This window comes from Neopelma chrysocephalum, unplaced genomic scaffold, assembly GCF_003984885.1.
Source record: "Neopelma chrysocephalum unplaced genomic scaffold, ASM398488v2 Primary Assembly neopelma1_63, whole genome shotgun sequence".
Lineage (NCBI taxonomy): Eukaryota > Metazoa > Chordata > Aves > Passeriformes > Pipridae > Neopelma > Neopelma chrysocephalum.
In genome coordinates this window covers 11,674,557-11,679,310 of record NW_020897720.1, presented here as the reverse complement: position 1 = coordinate 11,679,310, position 4,754 = coordinate 11,674,557, and the positions used below count along the sequence as shown (strand labels likewise).

General features: G+C 45.2%; 1 protein-coding gene and 1 long non-coding RNA gene across 3 annotated transcripts in view; one reads left to right on the top strand and one right to left on the bottom strand.

Annotated features, from left to right (window-relative positions):
• Window positions 1-841: 841 nt before the first annotated feature.
• On the bottom strand, window positions 842-1,535 carry LOC113967077. The gene is made up of 3 exons (XR_003534086.1): window positions 1,308-1,535; window positions 1,105-1,202; window positions 842-999 (listed from the first exon to the last, which is right to left on the bottom strand). It is a non-coding gene; the product is annotated as an uncharacterized LOC113967077 (long non-coding RNA).
• Window positions 1,536-4,505: 2,970 nt separating this feature from the next.
• The window catches only part of CNOT6 (CCR4-NOT transcription complex subunit 6), a 33,552-nt gene continuing 33,303 nt past the window's right edge, over window positions 4,506-4,754 (top strand). Inside the window, exon 1 of one of the 2 annotated variants that reach the window (XM_027682468.1) lies at window positions 4,506-4,673. The gene's annotated coding sequence lies outside the window, so the exon portion shown is untranslated. The remainder of the gene's footprint in view (window positions 4,674-4,754) is intronic. The other variant, XM_027682466.1, reaches the window with a different exon arrangement.

The following is a 4,754-nucleotide window of genomic DNA, read 5'->3' as shown; positions in this document are numbered from 1 at the left end:
TTCACTCACATACATAAAAGCTCTTGCTGTGAAAGGCAAAGCCTTGTGCTCCTTTTGCAGAGCTCTGAATGCAACCAGGAGCTCTGCCCACATAATGAATGCACACAGGTCGTACCTTTAGCTTTTTCTTTCATGTAATCAACTTTGTTTTTTATATAAAAAGATGGATACCTTCTTGGAGACAGGTGACCGAGAGTTGGAGAGGTGATTCTAGAGACAAAAATCTGTAAGAATCAGTCTGTATCTAAAAAATGGCAATGAGGTAAACAACATCATGGTTCATAAATCCAGCTTCTTAACAGCATTCAGATTTTAATATTTGATTAGGACAAGTAAGAATTAAGACATTCTCAGATCTGTTACTTCACTGCTATAGCATAGCACAAATGCACACACTAGAATACGTTAATGACTAAATGCTCCACAGACCTGGAAACCTGAGGTAGAGAACAAGATTCATTTTAAACTGCTACAATCCTGATAACAGATCAAATATCTAAATAATTAGAATAGTCATCTAAACATGGTATACAAGTATCTCAGGTGGTGGCAGTGTTAAATAGTAGCATAGCTGGCAAAAAGGAGTTAGAAACTCTTCTCTTGCTATGGAAGTCTTCCTACTAAAATGCAGTTATTTCTAGAAAGAAAGCTTTTGATCTTATTCAGTTTCTTTTTAAGCACTTAGTCTACTTTTGTCTAACAATGGATATTAAAGTCATTCTAAGGCTGCAAAGCCCTTACCTACAAATTGTGCCATTCCAGGATTAAAATTCCTGAATTCATCTCTGTTGTGGATATGCACAAGGGGAGTTTTCAATTACCTTTTTACATACAAGTCTTCTGGAAACCACTGAACTCCATTCCATGCAGAGGAAAGCAGGAATATTAATTGCCTCAATGCTTTCTGTATGGAGCTTTCACTGTAGTTTTAATGCTCAATAAACATCAAAGATTTATCTTTACTATCCAGCTGTGACAGAAGATGCTCTTACATTCACTCTGTAGATGGAGAACAGGCCATAAAACTTAAGGCTGAAATCATTAAAAATGCAATGATTTCAGAAGCACAATATGAGTGCTCCAAGTCCTCATTTTTCAGAGTACCTGTCATTTTAGGCATATCCCACGTTCAGAGCAGTTATCCCACTGATCTCAACTGCCATGGAAGCTATCCTGCAGTTTCCTGTCTCTACCTACATAGACTAAAAGTGTAGAACATAATTAAGCTCTGCCCTCCTATTTGGGATTCCTCTCCTTCTTCTCCCAGTTACTCCCTTCTTTCCTCCTCATTATCTCCCCTACTTTACCATAACTCTGCTCGATTCATTTCCTGCCTCCAGTTACTTTGGTTTTGTCACATTTGGGCACAGAAGGGGGGGGAGCAGAGAGGACTGAGCCTTTCCTTGGCCACCTCTTCCGTGACCCCAGACACATGAGCTTCCATAAGCCATGACACCTCTGTGCCTGTTCTCTGGGGTGATGGTGTATGAGCCGTGCAGGATGAAGATATGCCTTTTACTACAAAGAACTTAAAAGTCAAACAAGCCTCTACTGTGCAACTGTACACAGATATTTTAAGAGTATAACTTCACCAAATTTGGCAATTTAAACAAAGCAGAAAGTACCATAGCTCAGCCACAAAGATAACTCTCTACCACAAGTTTCACATCCCTCTGTCAGTGCACAGAGGCACCAGGACCTCGAACCAGCTGCAAGTGTTGGTGAGATGGATCGAGTGGCTCTCCCTGAGGCCTCCCAGACATGGCTCCAGCCTCAGATGTGTGTAACAGAGGAGATGGTGGGGATGCTAAAAGTCTTTAAACTACTCACAGCAAATACTTCTATCTCCAGCTGTAAGGTCAGAAACGTTGTAGGACATTCACCTTCATCATGTGGGACACGTGATTGTGTGCCACAAGTGAGATTTGGCCCAACTGAAGGCCTATTGCACAGCACAGAAAGGCTTTTCTTTTTAGGGTTAATGAATGAAAACTTATGCTCAGAGTACGGTAACCTTAACATTGTGCTTTAAAAAGTGACTAATTTCTGCTCTAACCTGGCTGTCTTTCACAGCAGTACTGTCCCAAACTCGGGACTACGGTGCTCCGTGAGACATGGCAGCTCCTGAGACGTATGGAAACTGTCATGGGCAGGTAAAAGATTAATGGGAAAGGCTCTCTTTTGATTGATGAATCTGTGACCTTGAGCAACAAGAGCACTTGCACCAAGTATATCTGCCATGCGAGACAGACAAAATGAAAGAGGCTCATGTTACACTCTCAGATCTCATTAAACACCCAGACCAGAAACACCGATACTGGCACTGGCCATCTGCTCTGCTGTTTGCCTGGTCTGATAACACTTTCAGGGAGCAAAAGTTAATCATATGTACAGATGAGCAGCAGCACTTCTGCACAGGAAATTCAGTAGAACATAACAGTTTCTAAAAAAAACCCCCACATACCTGTTTTTACTTCATTCTGTTGTTTCAAACCACATAAGCTGGCAGTTCAAAGAAGAATTGTTGACATAAAAGACCATAACTTTAGGCTCTTCAAATATTGCTGGTTTTTTATAAACAACTTGTAGCGTTATCATAAAGTTCATTAACTTGTAATCTGCCAAATTGCTGTGACCTCCTGTTACTCTGTGTAACAGGCAATAATATAATACAGAATTATTTTTAATTGCTTTTAAATTATTTCCCCTAATGCTCTTTTTTGCTTATCTCAGTTATTTGAGAATTACAGTATTTTCTGCCATTTGTTCTCCACTTGCAGCAATGAAGGCCCTTGCCAGTAGACCTTTCCATGTCTAATGTAATATTACCCCAGCATCCATCCCTGAGGAATGAAGTTTCCCTGCAAGCGTTTTTTGAGAGACTTATGATCAACTAAATTTTCTTTGCTGAGCAGCAATTCCTGGAAAATCCTGCAACGTATTCAAAGACTTTCCTACTGCTTTTGGAGAATTAGCTCTGGGCAAAATGATATAGTCTATTGAGGCCATATCTGACCCAGAAAGTATTAACTGAAGAATGTGCAGGACAGCTGCTTATCGGAAAGAAAAGACATGCAGTGCAGGAGAATGACATGTAGAGCTACTCGAGGTAGTTCTGAATGACTGTCAGCTCTCCAGAGCCAGCCAAGCCCGGGGAGCAGATAGGATATTCTGCCAGAGCCTGTGCACATCCGTAATGGAGCAGGCTCGGGTATCTCCAGCACAGGACTGCACCATGCGGCGAGGAGATAGTTTATCATCCGAGAGCATTTCAGATATATGATCTGATAAGGCTGAACAGAAATCTGAAGTATAGCAGGATTATTTCCAAAAAAGTGTCAAAGGGCTCAACCTTTCTGTGGAGGATGTTCTGTGAGCAGGTTTGGTCTGCAGCAGGCCAGGGTCATGTTTTTCAAAGCACTGCCCTCGCTGGTTTGTGGTGGTGCTCCTCAAAACTCGACCAGGTACCATTCTCCCTTGAATTATGTTAAAAGACAATGCCTTGTTTGCACAACAGTGTAAGTGCTACTTATTTCCAGCTACATATCCAGTTATACCTAAGCAGAAGAGCCTTCAATTCTTACTCAGCTTTCCCAGACCAGAAACAGGGTTCTATATGTGGGACAATGCCTTTTTCTTTACTATTCCTTTGGATGAGGTGGTGTGCTCATTTGCTGCTGCATCACCAATGCTTGAACATTTTAACTCTCTGAAAAACTGAGGAAATCCTTGATTTGGAAGTCATTATTTATGATTTATGCTAACACTACACCATGGATGGCACTTCCCCACCACCATCTCCCTTAGCATCTCTCATCATACTGTAAAGTCTTTTTACATAGGGACAGTAATAACAACATTTAACAAGAACATGCTTTATTTTTCTAAATATCTTTGTTTGCATCCATTAATCTGTTCAAGGGAGAACATTACACGAGCCACAACCTGAGTTTCAGAAAGGTGCTGCTGGGCAATTCTGGGGGACATTTCACGGTAAACATTGTTTCTGAAAATGTCACAGCAGAGGATCCGAGGCCCTGGCTTGCCAGCGAAGACACAAACGTAGAAAATTTATTCCCTTTCCTAAAAAGCATCCAGGCCCACCACCCGCACCGTGCCTGAGCTCATCCACCGCAAGGCTGAGCTCCCGATTTGGGCTTTTGCAGGAGAATTTTTAAAAGTTCTTTTCCAATCAAGCGGCTATTTCCATTCGCTCCTGCTCGGAACCCTTTCCCTGCCATAACACCGCTCGCACCGGTTTCGTGACGTTACTTTCACCCACTTCCCTCCCCCTTTCCCCGGTTCCCGAGGCCGTACCCCAAAATCCCCCCCAAACTCCTCCCTCCTCATTCCCCCTCACCCCTCCCCGGCGCTGCTGCGCCCCCTCCCGCGCTCCTCTCCGCGGCCGCGCAGTGCGGGCGGCCTGGGCAGGCGGGGCGGAGAGAGGGAGAGGAGGAGGAGGAGAGGAAGGAGGAGGAGGAGGAGGAGGAGGGGGGCTGGCCCGCCCGCAGCCGCCGCCGCCGCCAGCGCCGCCATGATGCTTGTTTGCTTTCAATGAGTGTGAGGAGGAGGCGGGGGGGAGCCGCTCTCCCGTCCGGCCCGCGGCAGGAAACAAAGAGCCAGGCAGGCGGCGGAGCGAGGGCGGCGGGGGGACGGGGATGCTGCAGCCACAGGTAGGGGCGGCCCCGGCGCCCGGCCCGGAGGGGAGGGGGCTCAGCCCGGGGGGGGCAGCACCGCGGGGGGGGGGGGTGCCG